The sequence below is a fragment of the Mustelus asterias genome, chromosome 2 (assembly GCF_964213995.1).
Source record: "Mustelus asterias chromosome 2, sMusAst1.hap1.1, whole genome shotgun sequence".
NCBI classification, from domain to species: Eukaryota; Metazoa; Chordata; class Chondrichthyes; order Carcharhiniformes; family Triakidae; genus Mustelus; species Mustelus asterias.
The window spans coordinates 49,942,938-49,962,310 of NC_135802.1; the positions used below are offsets into that span (position 1 = coordinate 49,942,938).

Genomic DNA, 19,373 nt, shown 5'->3' on the forward strand with positions numbered 1-19,373 from the left:
GTTATGAACACTCTAGCTTTGTGTTTTGCACTCACAAACTGGCCTCCATCATCAGAAATGATTTTTAGACAAGATGTCGCCGGAGCGAGGAGACTTCTTGCAAGATGCGCCCAGCATACCCTCGAATTCTACCTTTTACTCTCATTCTATGCTTCCAAAACGCTTTTAAATTCTCTCCCTTATGTTAAGTTGATCTTTCTCTATACCCTAGCTATGACTGTAACTCTACATTCTGCACTCTCTCCTTTTCTTGCCTATGTACAGTAATGCTTTGTCTTTATAGCATGCAAGAAACAATACTTTTCACTGTATACTAATACATGAGACAATAATAAATCAAATCAAAATCAAACCAAATCAGAGGGAGGTGCCTCTTCCTCCTCATCCTCCATTATCCACCATATTCATATATTCCATATTCATATCCACCGTTGCTTCATTATCCACCATATTCATGGCTGGATATGGCAGGACTGTCGAATGTTGGCCTGATTTGTTGGTTGTGGTATTGCTTAGCTCCCTGGTACCCTGCTTCTGCTGTTTAGTATGTAGATAATCCTGTGTTGCAGCTTTTTCAGGTTGGCACCTTATTTTCATGTATGCCTGGTTCTGCTCCTAGCATGCTCTTTTGCATTCCTCACTGAGCCTAGGTTGCCCTGACTTGATGGTGATGAAGGAGTGAGGGATATGCCAGACCATGAGGTAACAGATTTTGGGGGCATAAAAATCTGCTGCTGCAGATGGTGCTTCTATAAAGCCTCAGGAATGGCCAATTCTGTATTGTTTACTCTAGCCAATGTAACACAGTGGTAATATGACACAACATGATGGGGCATGTCCTCAGTGTGAAAATGGAAATTGGATCTCCATAAGAACTGCGTGGTGGTCACTCTTACCAATTCTGCCAAGGACAGATGCATCTACAACAGGTAGATTGAGGGAGAGATGATGGACATTATTCCCTTGTTTAGGTTCTCTCACCACATGCTACAAGCCAAGTGTGGCAGTTGTTTCCTTCTGGATTCAGCCATGCTGTCCAAATTGTAATTACCAAGACACTCTCAGTGATAGATATTGAAGTTCTTCACTCAGAGTATATGGTGTGTTATCTTCAGTGCTTCCTCCAAGTGACATTCAGTATGGTAGAGTACTGTTTCATCAGCTGAAGGAGGCTGGTAGGTTGTAATCAGCGGATAATTTCCTTGCCCATATTGAATCTGAAGGTATGAGACTTTGTTTGATCTGAACTCAATGTTGAGGACTCCCAAGTTCACTTCCCACCAACTATATATAACTAAAACTCTACTTCTGGTTAGTCTGCCCTGCTGGTGAGACAGGAGATATCCAAGGATGATAACTGATGAGTCTTGGAGATTGCCTCTTGAGTAACGGTGTATACATATGACTATGTCAGGTGGTTGTTAGTCTAATCTGCGATACAATCCCCCTTGGTCACCAGTGTTCATATTAGTCAAAGATTTGTAAGATTTCTCACAACACCAGGTTAAGGTCCAACAGGTTTATTTGGAATCACGAGCTTTCGGAGCTGCTCCTTCATCAGGTGAATAGAGAGGTAGGTTTCACAAACACGGCATATATAGACAAAAATACAATTGCAAGTTGGAAACCTGTAAAGACTTGATTACCTGTAATGACTCACATTTCAACCATTATCTTGCAATTGTGTCTTTGTCTATATATGCTGTGTTTGTGAAACCTACCTCTCCACTCACCTGATGAAGGAGCAGCGCTCCGAAAGCTTGTGATTCCAAATAAATCTGTCGGACATTAACCTGGTGTTGTGAGATTTCTTACTGTGCCCACCCCAGTCCAACGCTGGCATCTCCACATCTTTGTAAGGTCGACTTGGCTAGTTGATGCTGCATAGTCAGAATCACACCATTATGTTTACCTCACTTTTAACCAGAAACCTCATTGTCGTGATGTTAAAGCTTAAGTATAAATAAGAGCTTAATCTTTAACTTTTTAGAAGCTTACCTGAGTTGTTGATGCGGCCAGATAACACCATTTAAAAGTCATCTGGGTTTCACACATGCATTTTCGAAAGATTATGAGAAAGTGCGATAAATCAGAACTAAGTAAACTTTTGTTCGATCTCTCAATGAGATGTTGACAGAATACTGCGGGTGCTTTACCGTGTAGTAAGCAGTTAGCTTGGGGACCTATGGCTCTGAGATTGTATTAGTGATGGCATGGTCGGGGTTGAAATAACATAAATTTTATTTGATGTTTACCAGCTATTTTCAGCAGATCTTTTGGATTAAAAACCTCCCCCTCAGTTAGTTTTATTTTGATGTCAACATTAGATTATAAAGCCTATTTTGAAAGAGACTATTTTAATTACAGCTTTGCATCATCCCATGAATAGAGTGACTGTATAATATTAAAGAGAAGTGTGTGTCCATTGATACAACGCATAGAACAGGCAATCTTGCTCCATTTGGGCGGGTTCGGCGACTCAACCTCTCTTCTGTGATCAATGTTGCAGACGTTAAAATTTTAATTGCTTCTCACTTGAACGTGTCAAACCTGCAATAAAGCAAAGAGCAGAATGGACGTGAATTCGTTTCCGAGAACTCTTGCAGTAAGCAGTATCTCGGAGCATATTAAGACGGTTTTACAAGTGTAATCACATCCAAAATCTAGACCTGGCAGTTGATCACAATGAGCACATCACATTTGGGGCAGCACAGTGGCACAGTGGTTAGCACTGCTGCCTCACAGCGCCAGGTACCTGGGTTCGATTCCTGGCTTGGGTCACTGTCTGTGTGGAGTTTGCACATTCTCCCCGTGTCTGTGTGGGTTTCCTCCGGGTGCTCCAGTTTCCTCCCACAGTCCAAAGATGTGCCGGTTAGGTGGATTGGCCGTGCTAAATTTCCCCTTGGTGTCAAGGGGACTAGCTAGGGTAAATGCATGGATTATGGGGATAGGGCCTGGGTGAGATTGTGGTTGGTGCAAACTAGATGGGCCGAATGGCCTCCTTCTGCACTATAGGATTCTATGATTCTATCAGCGTTTAACACAATTCTATAAAATCCCTTTGTTAAATTCAGAGAAGGCTGAATTCCGTTCAAGGTGAAAGTTTCAATCTCTGTCTTAAAATGGGAATGGTTTACAGTGTTTAGCTGCTAATATCGCGTTTTGTGCTTCAATGTTCAGTTCAAATGTCGGCAACAAGTTTTTTTGAGGAAAGGGCGAGAGTCACAGAGAGGAAACGTAACTGATCTTAAAAGCACCGACCAATTAACAAGACACAGCAAATGTTAAAAGATGTTTCGCCATACGGTCTAGAATGAGTTACCTGTCAGGTACTGCGGATACGTCAAGGTATACCCGGTTACGATCTGCCTCCTGCCCAGCCCATGAGATCTTGAGAGTACACAGTCCACATAGATATCCCAGAAGAGCTGGGCCAGGTCAATGAAGAGGGCGGCGTGTTTGGGTTTCTCCGACAGCTTCAGGTAGATCATGAAGTCCCAGAGGCCGCTGACCGTCTCGGCGACCCGCAGCTTCTTCATCTCGACCAGGGCCAGGGAGGAGCTCTCCCAGCACTGGGGGTCGATCTCCCCCAGGCTCGTCGGGTCTATGTTCCTTTTCTGAGCCATAACCAGCATCAGGATCCAGATCAGCATCAGCAACAAACTGCCGCCCAGAGACTGCATACTGTCCAGGGTCTGGTCACACAGGGGGCTTTGGGGGAAAATATACTGGCGGCTCCTGAAACCAAACATCTGAAATCAGTATGGAAATACACCGTTCGCTATCTTCAGTGAATGCTGCTGTGAACCCACTGACTGGAGGTTTAAATGGTTATGTTCTTCGGGAAATAGCAGATGTTTGAAGTTTATTTACTAGTGTCACAAGTAGGCTTACATTAACACTGCAATGAAGTTACTGTGAAATTCCCCTAGTCACCACACTCACGCGCCTGTTCGGGGAGAATTTAGCATAGCCAATGCACCTAACCAACACATCTTTGGACTATGGGAGGAAACCAGAGCACCCGGAGGAAACCCACACAGACTCGGGGAGAATGTGCAAACTCCGCACCAGACAGTGACCCAAACCGGGAATTGAACCCGGGTCCCTGGCGCTGTGAGGCAGCAGTGCTAACCACTGTGCCACCCATGTTCTTCGACATTTAGAGTAACTGAATATAAGCATTCCCACCATAGGCCCTTCCTGTGCTGGACATCACGCTAGTTTGAGGAAAGAAGCTGCAGGAGGCCATTGAGCCCCTCCAGTCTGGTTCGCCATTTGATGAGATCGTGGCTAATCCAGACCGAACACCATATCCTTTTGCCCCAAACCCTTTAATGCATTTGCTAAGCAATAAAATCAACCAATCTCAGATTTGAAATCCACCATTAATCCTGCAACAGGTGCCATTAGAGACAATGTTCCAAACTTCTGCCATCCTTTCTATGTAGAAGCGCTTCCTAATCTCACTCCTGAAAGGTCTGCTTGTCATTTTTAACAGATATTACCAAGTTCTGGACTCTCCTCCAGCAGAAATAGCTATTCTCCATCTACCCTATTTGTTCCCCTTAAAAATAAATGCTTGGAACATTTTGAGTAAATCACTTGACAACCTTCTAAATTCCAGGGAGGCCTATAACCTCTCATCCTAATTTAACTCTTGGAATCCATGTATCATTCTGCTAGATTCACCCTGCATTCCCTCCGAGGTGTGATACCCAGAGTTGTTCACAGTGCTCCAGGTGTGGTCTAACCAATGTTTTGTATAGCTGTAGCATGACTTAGAAACTTTCATAGAAACTAGAAGCAGGAGTTGGCCATTCGGCCCTTCGAGCCTGCTCCACCTTTCATTTTGATCATGGCTGATAATCAAATTCCATATCCTGATCCTGCCTTTCCCCCATGTCCCTTGATCCCTTTAGCCCCAGGAGCTATATCTAATTTCTTCTTGAAATCAGACAACGTTTTGGCCTCAACTACATTCCGTGGTAGTGAATTCCACACATTCAGCACCCTCTGGGAGAAGAAATTTCTCCTCACCTCAGTCCTAAAAGGTTTACCCCTTATCCTCAAACTATGACCCCAGTTCTGGACTCCCCCACCATGCTGTCTAACCCTGTTAGAATTTTATAAGATTATGAGATCCCCTTTTCATGTTCCAGTCATCTGGATATAAAGGCCAACGTTCCACCAGCCCTTTGAATTTCTCCCTGTACCTGTTCATGACATTTGGTGACCTGTGTGTTGAAACCCACCTCCCCCCGCCCCCCGCCCCCCCCCCCCCCGCCCCTCCACACACACACATTCGCAATTTCTCGCTTTTAAGAATGGTCTTTGTACATCCCTCCAAATTATACACCTGTAAGCGGAATTAAAAAGAGGCATTTACAGTAAGGTGGCATAATACAAAGGACTGCTCCTTCCAAAGATGGTGGAAATGAGCTTTGGGGAGTACTGGGCCACAAAGTGGAACTAAATGGACAAAACTGTGGAACAACTGCACGAATTTCGCCAACAGCAGTCAGTAGCATGGTCCTCGTGTGGAACATTGTTGTCGAAAACTTTAGGCTGCTGAATGGTATAATTACACCGTGCACAGAGAGCGCGAGGTTTGCCAACTCCCGAGTATATGTTTGGTGTGTTTTCAGATCGATTTGCAAACAAACTGCTTATCACCAGAAACCGTGCCGGGAAGGACCAGGGAGAAACACCCTGACCTCTCCGGGATTCTCTGAATAACTTCTCACAGAGAGGGGAGGTAGGAGATCGGAGAAGGCGGCCTGGGAATGGAGAGAATGAGAAAACAGCAGAAACCTTCAGACAGATGAAATCGGAACAAAAATGTGCTAACGATTGACTGTGTGGCCAGCGTCAAAGCAGCTGCTTGACAGGGCGGTCTGCTTTGCACGGGGCACACACTGAAATGTCTGAATAAGTATAGGGTCTTAGTCAACAGGTTGGAAACCAAATCCAGACACCAATAATGCTCAGGGCTAACAAATGGTGCGCATTATAAATGCAATTATGTAAAATGAATTGTAATTTAAAAGTAAAATATTGTGGATGCTGGAATCTGAAACAAAAACAGAAAATGCTGGAAAATCTCAGCAGGTCTGACGAAGGGTCATCTAGACTCAAATCGTTGGCACTATTCCCTCCCCACAGATGCGGAGAACAGCATTTTCTGAATTATAATTTGTTGCTTGCAAATTGAATTCCGGTGCTGATCCTTGCGAGGTATAATTTATTGAGGTACTCATTTAATATCATTAGTTTGTATTGTAAATTGACAAACAATGAAACTGCAGATGCAGTATTGGTAATTTGAAATAAAAGGAGAATGTAATGGAAGCACTCAACAGGTCAGTCAGCACGGCAGAGAGAGAGAGAAAGCGAGGTTATTGTGTTTGAACTGTATGTAGATCATTGTCCACATTCGAATCCTTAGCTCCTCAGTTGTCTCCGCGGGCATTGCCTGAACTGCTGGAAGCTTCCAGCTGCCCTGTGTCTGCTCTCTGCTCAGAGCTGGTTGTACATATTCACTCTACACAGAACTTTGGGGGATACCTTTACCCAATACCTTACCGTAATCCTATACTTTAATGTTCAATTTATTTGCATCAGATTTGTCTCAGGTACACTCGGCATGTCTTACAGGACGTTAGCAATGTGTAGGCTTGGAACCCACCACTGCCTTTGGCCTGTCCCAGGCACTTGTTATTTTAAGGTGGTTTAGATAGCCAATGTCTAGCTGCAGTTAGATCGATAAAATATGACGATAAGTCACAAGATTTGCATCTACATAAATAAGAGGGACAGTAAAATAGATTTATCCAAATCAGAACACGGCGGTCGCAAATACACGGTGAAATACATTGTAAACTGTGTATAAAGAGTATGCAAACAAAGCATACACAAAACAGCTGGAGAAATCCGGAGGCAGCGCAAATGAAACAAGTGCTACATAAAGTGTGTTTGTATTTGCAGCACCGAAACGTCTGGTCTAACAGGCCCATGCTGGAGTTTACAGGCAACACAAACCGTCTCCTGCCCTTTTCCCTAATCTCATCAATATATTGCTTTACACCCTTTTTCTCTCTGGGATTATCTACCTTCCCTTTAAATGCATTTACTAATGCCCTGTGGTAGTGGGTTCCACGTTAAACACTCTCTGTGCAAAGAGGTTTCTCTTGAATTTCTTGTTGGGTTGGTGACCATCTTAGATTCATAGCCCCTAGATCTGGTTCCCCGCAACTAGAAACATTTTTCCTTCATCTGTCCTATCAACTCATTTTATCATCTTGAAGGATTGTATCAGATCACCCCTGACTTCTCTATTATAGAAAAAAAGTACCCTCTCGCTTTCCTGATGGGTTCTGATTTCATTCCCATTGATGACAAAGAATTGGAGTTAAGGTTTATGTGATATTAATGGACAATTTATAATGGGTCTGGGAATTATTCCTTCTGCTGGGAATATATGGCAGTAACAGGCGTATGGGTGTCACAAAACTGCCAATAGGCAAGTGTGTAGCTGTCCTGTCACGTTACAGGCTGTGCAATTCACAATTTCAGATCCTCAACTGGTAAATTGTTGTACAAGACCTCTGGCTCTCATGCCCGCAAGGAATCTATTATCCTCATGCAAGTTTAAATGCTCGCTCAGCTGAGCAGCTGTGAAACAGAAAATCAGAAGTGACACTTTAAATCGAAGATTCATGTTATGAATGTCCAATGAAATACTTTTTAAACAATTCCCTTTCACACTATGGTTCATCCAAATGGCATGGCAGTACAAACTTGGGTTGTGTGAAATGTGTATTTACTTACACTGAAGATGTACGTCTGTCTCTCCCTCTCTTGCTGTGATTCACTACTACTACATCAGCGGATTCCGCAGCCCTGCTGGTACTGGTCGCTGACGGTGAGCGGGAGAAGTTGCTTCCTTGGACTAGACAAGGTTGAATCCTGGAGTTGAGTTGAGACGTAACCTGTAATTCGGCGCATATATTTATACCACAGTCCGCCCACTGTCTGTGCGTCAGATTGTCTTCCATTTCTCGTGTGCCTTTCTGAAATGAGCCTGCTTTCTGTTGCATCATTTGGATTAACCATCCGTACTCAAACATATTACAAAACGCTGCCGATTGCGAGATGCCACAGCTGTCGGTGGGATTCAACTCGACGCTATCCGAATTTCCATGGCATTCATTTTCGTTTTACTATTTTACCAACTAACTCTCATCATAGGGGAGCTCGTTTTGCTTCGGGTTAACGTGAGAGCAACTCGTGTGTCGGGGTTTAAGGTGGAGGTTCGTTGTGTTTCTGAGGTTTAAAAAAATCACATTGAAACGGAATCCAATCTCTCAGATATTTGTACCGACCTTTCTACATCCATTAAATACGAGAACATAATTGTTTCGCAGAACGTAGCATAGAATGGCAGTGGAGATAAAAGTTCATAGTGTGAATATACACAATAAATTTCCCCAATAGATTCCATCTTAGAACTTCAGCAAGATTTAAAGCACAAAGCTCCTGAATATCTGTCCTCTGTGCCGGTTGTGCAATTGGTATTTCATTGTACACATGGACAGATTCTGGATGCAGCTCCCATTCTGCACTTTTCATTTTCCCGCCATTTACCACAGCCAGGTACATTTATATAGCGCCTTTAACGCAGTGAAACATCGCTATGCGCTTCACGGGGGCGTTAGGCTCATTTCTAATGAGTGGAAGCTCTCCCTTAATCACATTAAATCAGAAAATTACCGCTTGGTACTCTGGAGTCACCCTGTTTCCCTCAGTGCTTTTGAAAAGCACTTTTCAAAAAAAGTGTCAAAAAAACCTTAAGTATAATTTCCCCCGGTTCCATGGGAATGGGGCGGAAAATAGGAGGGGAACAGCTTCCCAATACATTCCTACCGCCCGGTGAGCTCTGAAGAAGAGCCATATAGGACTCTTTCTCTACAGATGCTGCCAGACCCCCTGAGATGTCCCACCCTCCCCATTTGTTCTGTTTTTATTTCTCAGGTGGGGAAGTGGGGTCGGCTCTCGGGTGCATGGAGGCAGGCAGCGAAGTGGAGATGTTTTATTAAAGGCCGCCGGCAGTGTGATCACCCCACACTGAGTGTGGAGTCCACCAGCGGCTTCCCTGCGGTAGACCGGGCTTCATCAGAGTGCCATGCTTCACCATTGCGAGTCAAACAATCCCCCGTTCCCCTTCACTCCCACACCGGCTTTGCCCCTCTTAGTTTTCATTTTACATCCACACACAGGAGAGGGCACCGTGTTGTGGCGTCCTCACGGTGCCCAACCTGCTGGAAAGGCAAAACAAATTATTGTGGATGCTGGAATCTGAAACCAAAAGAGAAAATGCTGGAAAATCCCAGCAGATCTGGCAGCATCTGTAAGGAGAGAAAGGAGCTGGACAGCCGGCTCTCCCAGGGGAGTTGTTGGCTCCTTCATTGTACCAGGAGCCCCCACAGCACCCTGGACATGGAGTGGGCGCCTCCGGGAAAAAATGCTCTGCTGCCTGGTAAGTGTGAGCTCCACATTTGGGTTCAAGAAGCCCATAGTAAAATCCAGTCCAATGTTTGACTGGATGCAGTATTAGTTCCTGATCTATGTCTATACTCCCAACTTTAACATCGTAAGTAATCATAGAATCCCTACAGTGTAGAAGAAGGCCATTTGCCCCAACGAGTCTGCACCGACCACAGTCCCACCCAGGCCCTATTCCCATAACCTCACACATTAACCCTACTAATCCCCTGACACTAGAGTCAATTGAGCATGGCCAATCAACCTAACCCGCACATCTTTGGACCGTGGGAGGAAACCAGAGCACCCGGAGGAAACTCAAGCTGACACGGGAAGTACGTGCAAACTCCGCACAAACATTGACCCGAGGCCGGAGCTGAACCCGGGTCCCTGGTGCTGTAAGGCAGTACTGCTAACCACTGTGCCACCATGCCGCCCTAATGAAGGTGACAAATGCACCCTTAAATACACATATTTTCAGCTCGCTTTTATCATATGACCAACAACAAGATATATTTATGAACGTCTTGTCTCAGCCAACATGCTAAATTCCTCTTTGTGTCCCAAGGTGTGTAGGTGAGGGGGAATGGCCGGTTAAATATCTGGGGTTGCGGGGTTATTGCAATGGGAAGGCCTGGGTAAGATACTCTGTCGGCGAGTTGGTGCAGACTCGATGGGCCGAATGGCCTTCTTCTATACTAGGGATTCTATGCTTAATGGACATTAATAGATTAATGAATAGAAATATTGCAAAACAGTATTTGCTATAACATAGCAAGAAGGTGCTGAAGTAGTCATCACCAATATTTGGATCTATCCCACTTTCCAAAGAGCACTTTCTAAACACCGTGTGTTCAATATGCCGCACCGGCAAATAGAACTACAGAGCCCAAGTAAAGCCAATAGTCATTTGCACATTGTACTCGGCCGTTAGAGTCCTTTCCATCTGTGGAGGCAACTTTTGATATGTAAGTGTCAGGAGAACGACATATCCAATTAGTTAACTTTTTAAAAATCCTCTTTTATCAAGGCAAATTGATACATGTCCTTGTTGGGGGAACGGGCAATATATTAGCCCATTTGTTGCTTTGAAAGTATTTCTGTTTTATCGTGACAGATCGATACTGAAAGTGCGAATTTATACTAACGGCAGAGCAGAATGAAGGGAGCATTTGCATTTGTTTCAGCCTGACACCGTAGGCAATTTTTAGACCAGTGCAGTATCTTGTCGACTCTAAAAACGTGAACTTGCGTTTTTGAAAATGTTGAAAAACTTAAGTGTGCTGTCTTGTAAATAGTATGACAAACCATTCTCCCTGCCCACTCTCTCGAAACATAAAATACCAATCAGGATGTAGGGATCTGCCTTACCACGTAACCACACTGTTGGAGAATGATCTGTTGCAGTAGCACGGGTGTTTTTAGTTGTGCTTTGGGTTTAGATTGGTTCCGAATGCCCTGTTACAGTAATTGTAACATTGTCCTTTCATCCCAAACTCTGAAGCAGCGAGCAGAATTCCGCGGAAGAGTGAATCAGATTCTCTAACCAGAGCCACAGTCAATCCCTCAATTACTGAAACCAAAGTTTGGTGAAGATAAAGGATACACATGAAAACAGGACGTCAAGGTAAACATGGTGTACAAAATAAAACTGCATTACTTCGGGTGCTACCAAATTAAAATATGCAGACAACATGTTCTTCCGACAAAGCGAAACAAATATGAGGCGCCCGCTGCCTTTCAGTATGTCCAATGTACGCAGCCATCCCAGTGTCTTTGTACAACGTGTGTGCTAGATTTGTTCTATCTCCCTCTATGATTCGAAATAACACCCACTTAGAAATTTTCATTGTTTTTCAAGAAACATTAATTTGTTGACCTGCCAGAAGACTCGCAGTAAGTGATACATTCTGTTAGGAAGAACAAGGTGAGCCAGTAGAAAATAAAGTATATTGTGGTAGCGAGCCCCTTTAAGGACCAAGGGTTCGGAGGGTCATGTGACTCGTTTGGTTCAACCGAGCCGAAGCACTTAAATCCTGGGGCTGAGTGCGGGCTGTTCCAGGCAGTCTGGAGCCTGGAGTCACTTGGTAGCATCTTTTCCCCTCTCTGTATATAGTTATTCCTATCAATAAATAGTTCTTTAGTTATCCCACTTGGTTGCCACTCTTTCCAGATATTGTATTTGACCACGGGAATTAACAGAGCGCTTTCCATTTGCCACGGAGAACAAACCTCGTGTACAAGTCATTGGAAGCATGTCTATTCCAACAGTCAATGAGTTATCATAATGCCTCTATTCGGAAAGCTCGAGCCATTTGACCCTAATTCGGATGATTGGCTTCAATACGCCTGTGATACTTCTTCAATAAGAAGTTTAACAACACCAGGTTAAAGTCCAACAGGTTTATTTGGTAGCAAAAGCTACACAAGCTTACCAAGTAAAGTAGCTACCAAATAAACCTGTTGGACTTTAACCTGGTGTTGTTAAACTTCTTACTGTGTTTACCCCAGTCCAACGCCGGCATCTCCACACCATACTTCTTCAAAGCAACGAAATAGGGGCAGGAGAATCAGGGTAATTCTGTTGACAGCCTGCAGTGCCGAAACCTATAAGTTGATAAGCAACTTGACTTCTCCGGATGCCGCTGACAAAACCTTTGAAGAATTCATAGAAATAGTAACAAGGCATTGTCACCCAAAGCCCTCAGTGACTATGCAGATATATAAGTTTAATTTGATGGCATGAGCCCCCGGGGAAGTGATAGCAGGTTTCGTGGCAAGATTGAGGAAAACAGCTGCACATTGTGAATTTGGGTCTGTCCTTATTGAAATGTTGAGAAACCGCTAGTGTGTGGGGTGCATAATACTGACACAGAAGAAACTGTTGACAGAAGCAGAAATAACCCTAAAATTACCTTGTCTAAGGAAGGTGCAGGAAAAGGCACAAAGGAACTTCAAAGCATGCAAACTGGCGAGGTCCATGAAGTTTCGAGGGAAAATGCTAATGGCAGTAGCGCCAAGGATGTGAGCACAGAGTTTAACAGAGAAGTACAGAACCAGAGAGAGTGCAGAGGCATAAGGGATTCTGTCTATAAACTAAGAACTGTGAAGAATGCTATTGGAGTGGAGGAGCCCACCTCCCGGAGAAGTGTAGGTTTAGGGAAGCTGTTCATAGAATCATAGAATCTCTACAATGCAGAAGGAGACCATTCGGCCCATCAAGCCTGCACTGACAATAATCCCATCCAGGGCCTATCCCCGTAACCCCACGGATTTACCCTGCTAATCCCCCTGACACAAAGGGGCAATTTAGCATGGCTAATCAACCTAACCCACACATCTTTGGACTGTGGGAGGAAACCGGAAGACCCGGAGGAAACCCACACAGACATGGGGAGAAGGTGCAAACTCCACATAGACGGTCACCTGAGGCCGGAATTGAACTTGGGGCCCTGGCGCTGTGAGGCAGCAGTACTAACTATTGTGCCACCGTGCCACCCTGTGGCAGAAAAAAGCAAGTGCAAAACTAAACAGGACCTGCTTGGAGCTATAGAAAAAAAATCCTGCTCCAGTGCACAGTGTAGAGAATAATTCTGGAGAAGGAATCAGATGTTTACAGGTTGAATAATCTTGATGCTCCCATCACAATCATTATGCTGGTTAACAGTCGTCTGCTTAAAATGGAGGTAGACACAGGAGCTCCACCACAGTAGTGGGAGAACAAACTTATCGATACCTACAGGAAGGTAATCTCCCTGAGATTAAAAAAACTGCAACCAGTCGGATGACATATACAGGGAAGGCTATATAGACTTTGGAAACAGCAACAGTTCATTGTAAGGTACAGGCAGCAGTCTGCCCAACTGCCTTTAATTGTAGTTAAGGGCCAAGCTTGATGGGACAAGATTGGCTTCAGGAAATAAAATAAAATTGGCTAGCAATTTTCAAATTAATGGAGGGACCCACATGACATCCTCAGGAGATACTAGGAGGTATTTCAAGAAGAATTACGGCAAAATCTTAGAGCATGACCCTTGCCCTATTCAGTACTTGAGAAGGTGGAGACTGAACTTAGTTGGTTAGAAGATCTGGGCATTATCAAGCCCATGCAATTCACAGATTAGGCAGCTCCCATTGTGCCAACACTTAAACCAGATAAGAGTGTAAGAATATGTGGGTACTATAAATTAATGGTGAATTAGATGGTAAAATTGGACAGTATCCATACCTAATATAGAGCATTTGTATGCCAAGCTATCTGGAGGCCTAACCTACTCTAAATAACACAGGAGTCATGTGTACCAGCAGCTGGATTTGGATGATGCCTCCAGGGAGTTAATCACTATTAGTATACAAAGGCCTATACACCAGACTGCCATTTGGAGTATCATCGACTTGTGCAATCTTGCAAAGCTTATTACAACATTTACCTGAGGTAGTGGTTTACTTGGATGGTGTGCTAATTACAGGAGCCACAAAAGAGGAGCATCTAACTAACCAAGAGGAAGTTTTTAAAAAGTTCCAGGAAGCTGGAGTAAGATTACAGAGAGCGAAATGCACCTTTGAGGCAAACAAGGTGACTTATTTGGTGTTTAGGGTAAATAGAATCATACAGTGCAGAAGGAGGACATTTGGCCCATCGAGTCCGCACCGACCACAATCCCACCCAGTCCCTATCCACATAACCCATGCATTTACCCTAGCTAGTCCCCCTGACACTAAAGGGCAAATTAGCATGGCCAATCCACCCAACCCGCACAGCTTTGGACTGTGGGAGGGAACTGGAGCACCCGGAGGAAACCCACGCAGATGCAGGGAGAACGTGCAGACTCCGCACAGACAGTGACCCAAGCCAGGAATCGAACCCAGGTCCCTGGCGTTGTGAGGCAGCAGTGCTAACCACTGTGCCACCATGCTGCCCATGGATGCACAAGGGTTGCACCCAATGGATGATAAAGTTGGGGCTATTAAAGAAGCAGCAGCCCCAAAGAATGTGCCAAGAGTTAAATCTTCTCTTGGAATGGTAAATTATTACGGAAGGTCTATTCCAAACTTGTCTACGATATTAGCACCTCCACATGCACCACTTAAAAAACACCAGAAATGGTACTGGAAGACACAGCAAAATAAAGTCTTTGGACAAGTCAAACAGACCCTGCAGTTCATTTTGACCATTCAAAAGAAATAATTCTCACTTGTGATGCATCTTCTTATGGAATTGGAGCTGTTTTGTCACATAAAATGAAGGACGGGTTAGAAAGACCATGCTTTGCTATGCTTCAAGGTCCTTAACTGATGCAGAAAAGGCATACTCACAGAGAGAGAGAGAGAGAGAGGGGTTAGCCATCATTTTGTGGGATAAAGAAATTCCACCAATATGCTTATGGACAGCATTTCACCATAATTACTGATTATAAACCCATCCTAGGCTTACTTAAAGAACATAAAGTCATCCCTCTAAAAGCACCTGCAAGGATACAGCCTTGGGCTTTACTTGTTGGCTGCTTATGAATATACCTCCCAACACAGACAAATATATCAAATGCAGACACCTTGATCCTTCTCCCACTACTGGAAAATAAGCTATTTCTACCAGTACTACCAGAAATTATCCTTGCCTTGAATTTCCTTGACACAATATTTGCGTTGTCACAACAGATCAAATACCGGACAGTCCCGACCCCCACCCCACCCCCATCCGGATGACCAGGCCTGATCACCTCTTCCCTCCCTCTGCCTGCGATCCTCTGGCAGAGTGACAGCAGGAGACCCCCAATCGGCCCCACCCCTGCAACAGGCCTTGCCCCCTTGCACTGCCCAATGCCTGGCAGGCTAATGACATGGAAATGCTCATTTCCATATTGTAATCAGCTCTGTGCTGATTTCCTGCGCACAGCTGATTACGTCAGAAATCTTAGGCTGGGAGACTCGTGGAGGCCCAGATGCCAAGTGGGAAGCCCGTGAAACGGCCTCTGCTGATGTCTTCCGGCCTGCTGTGCTGCTAGAGCAGTGCAGCGGGCTGGGAGAATCGCCCCGATGGTCTTCATACTGGTGTTAACAATTGAATGTCTGAACAACTAAAACCTTTCTAAACAAGAAAAGATCAATTGAGCTGTGAAGATGGTGTCCTATTTTGTGGGAGCAAAGATGGTTGCCCCCATGCCTGGCAGGAAATTATTATTGGAGGAACTACACAGAAGCTATCCAGGGATGTCCAAGATGAAAATCTTGGCTCGCAGCCAAGTGTGGTGGCCCAGGTGAGGCACAGACATAAAAGCATGGTTAAACAATGGGACCAATGCGAGGTACAACAAAAGTTACCGTCAGCATCCCTGATGCAATCTTACGCGTGGCCAGGTCAGCTGGAGGGTGAGACTCCATGTTAATTTTGTAGGCATTCTTGGGCACAGGGTTTCTACTTATAGTGGACGCACACTTGAAATGGCTAGACATCTATGAAATGAAGTCCACAACTTATTTTGGAACAGTGAGAAAGTTAAGGCAAATGTTCTCCACCCATGGTTTGGTGTTGGTTTCAGACAATGGGACAGCATTTACCAGCGAGGAGTTCCAACATTTCATGTTGTTAAATGGCATTAAGCATATACGTACCACACTGTACCACCCCTCCTCAAATGGATTGGCAGAGAGGACTGTGCAAACTTTTAAAGCAGCCTTGAAAAAGCCCAGGATTCAGAATGCTTTATTATTTCCTTTCATAACTTTCCCTGCCCCTCTCAACAATTTGTGCATATATATAGCTCCAGTACCATTTGTTCTGTCATGCCATTTAGAATTATACATGTAATATCTTGAAAAGAGTGGCGACCACCAAGTGGAGTAACTAAAGAACTATTTATTGACAGGAATGACTATATACAGAGAGTGAAAAAGATGCTACTGATTACTTTGACTCCAGTCTCCAGGTTGCCCAGGAGAGCTTGCATTCAGCCCCAGGATTCGCAAGCTTCGGCCCAATTGGCCGAATTGGTCCCATGACCCTCTGAAACTTCACCCCGTAAAGGGGCTTGCTATTATATCCCTCCTCCTTTAGGTCCCTTATTGACACATACCAACAAAAGTTAACCATTTACAATATAACACCATAAACAAATTCTTTAGCACAGTCCACTATAAAGTCAGTCTGTTGGGAGATTTCCTCTCCATCTGTGAGCGACACAAAAATCTGCGAGCCACACCTGGAATACTGTGTACAGCTTTGGTCTCCTTACTTGAGAAAGGATATACTGGGACTGGAGGGGGTGCAGAGGAGATTCACTAGATTGATTCTGGAGTTGAGAGGGTTGGCTTATGAGGAGAGACTGAGTAGACTGGGGCTATACTCATTGGAATTCAGAAGAACAAGGGGAGATCTTATAGATTATGAAGGGAATAGATAAGATAGAAGCAGGGAAGTTGTTTCCACTGGCAGGTGAAACTAGAACTAGGGGGCAGAGCCTCAAAATAAGGGGAAGCAGATTTAGGACTGAGTTGAGGAGGAACTTCTTTACACAAAGGGTTGTGAACCTGTGGAATTCCCTGCCCAGTGAAGCAGTTGAGGCTACCTCATTGATTGTTTTTAAGGCAAGGATAGATACATTTTTGAACAGTAAAGGAATTAAGGGTTATGGTGAGCGGGCGGATAAGTGGAGCTGAGTCCACAAAAAGATCAGCCATGATCTTATTGAATGGCGGAGCAGGCTCAAGGGGCCAGACGGCCTACTCCTGCTCCTAGTTCTTATGTTCCTAGGTTAAAAAGCAAGCACCAGTATTCTTACAGACCATGTTTTATTACCTATAGAATGACACCCCACATGACCATGGACTAACTCCTGCTCAGTTGCTGATGGGTAGGCGAATTCAAACCAGGTTGAACCTGGTGTTTCCAAATTTGGCAGGGAGAGTGGAGGCAGAGTGTGCAAAAGAAACATCATGATTCAACAAAGCCTGAGAGAGCATTCAAAGTGGATGATCTAGTACATGAGTTGGGTTACAGGTGTTGTTCAAGTTCAAGGTAAAATACTGAAAAAGCATCTAGATCAATTGAGAAGAAGGAATTGCATAGAGAACCGCTGGGGCAGTCCACTCTGTGTATGCCGACCAGTGGTGCTGTGGTTGAAAGCAGTATGGAGGCAACATCAGCCTGAGGAAGGATTAAGTAGTGTCCCAGTGGGAACTGGAGAAATGATCTGCAGTGATGCACCTTTACAAGTTAGAAATCTGATTTTGTGTTGCTCGCAGATGGAGAGGAAATCTCCCAACAGACTGACTTTATAATGGACTGTGCTAAAGAATTTGTTTATGGTGTTATACTGTAAATGGTTAACTTTTGTTGGTATGTGTTAATAAGGGACCTAAAGGTGGAATGATATGGTAGCAAGCCCCTTTACGGACTGAGGATTCAGAGGGTCATGCGACCAATTCGGCCAAAGCTCACAAATCCTGGGGCTGAATGCAAGATCTCCTGGGCAACCTGGAGACTGGAGTCAAAGTAATCAGTAGCATCTTTTTCACTCTCTGTATATAGTCATTCCTGTCAATAAATAGTTCTTTAGTTACTCCACTTGGTGGTCGCCACTCTTTTCAAGATATTACATGTATAATTCTAAATGGCATGACAGAACAAATGGTACTGGAGCTATATATATGCACAAATTGTTGAGAGGGGCAGGGAAAGTTATGAAAGGAAATTATAAAGCATTCTGAATCCTGGGCTTTTTAAAAAGGGGTACAGTAGATAAAAGCAAAGAGGTGATAGTGAACATTTATAAAACACTGCTTTGCCCTTAACTGGAATATTGCGCCCAATTCTGAGCACCAAATTTTAGGCAGCAGGTGAAAGCTTTAGAGAGTGTGCATAAACATAGAAAATCGAAGCAGAAGGCCATTCACCCCTTCACACCTGCTCCGCCATTCACTGTGATCATGGCTAATCATCCAACTCATGGCCTGATCCCGCCTTCCCCCATATCTTTAGATGCCCTTCACCTCAAGTGCTGTATCTGAGCACTGAGCACAATTGCAATATTTGAAGATGTACAAAAACAGTAAGTATTGTGAACTAGGAAACCAGGAGATGCAATATAAAATAAAAGGTACAATTTTAAAGAGGGTGCAGAAACAAATGACTTGGGGGGTATATAAGCACAAATTATTGAGGGTGACAGGACAAGTAAGGAAAGTGGTTAAAAAGGCATACGAGGTCCGAGTCTTCATAAATGGAGGCAGAGAGCTCAAAAAATAGGGTGTCATGAAAACTTATAAAATACTGGTTCACCCTCAACTGGAGTATTGTATTCACATCTGGACACTGAACTTTAAGAAGGATGTGAAGACTTTAGAGATGGTGCAGAAAAGATTTATGAGAATGATTCCAGGTATGAGGAACTTCATTTGTGGATAAATTGAAGAAGCTGGGCTGATCTTGGACAAGAGAGGATTAAGAAATTTGAAGGGTCTGGACAGAATAGTGAGAAGTCTCTCATTAGTGGAAGGGTTTAAGGTAATTGGCCTAAGAGTTAAAAATGACACGAGGAAAACAGCAAGTGGCTATGATCAGGAAAGCACTGCCTGAGAAATTTGGAGAAATAATCATTCATGGTTCTCACAAAGGGAATTGGATAAGTACCTAAAGAGGAAATAATGCAGGTCTATAGGAAAAGGATGGGTTTGGGATAGCGAAATTGTTCTTGCAATGTTAACATGGACTCAGTGATCTGAATGGCCTCCTCCTGTGCTGTAACGATTCTATAATTCTAAATTAGTTTACTCATTGAAACTGGAAATAGAACACAATTTTCAGGGGAATGGAGAATCAAGCAATTCTCAGT

The 19,373-nt window shown here is 44.1% G+C and overlaps 1 pseudogene; it reads right to left on the reverse strand.

The window, feature by feature from the left end:
• Positions 1-2,379: 2,379 nt before the first annotated feature.
• Positions 2,380-3,752, reverse strand: LOC144480724 (protein FAM237A pseudogene; annotated as a pseudogene).
• Positions 3,753-19,373: the final 15,621 nt, after the last annotated feature.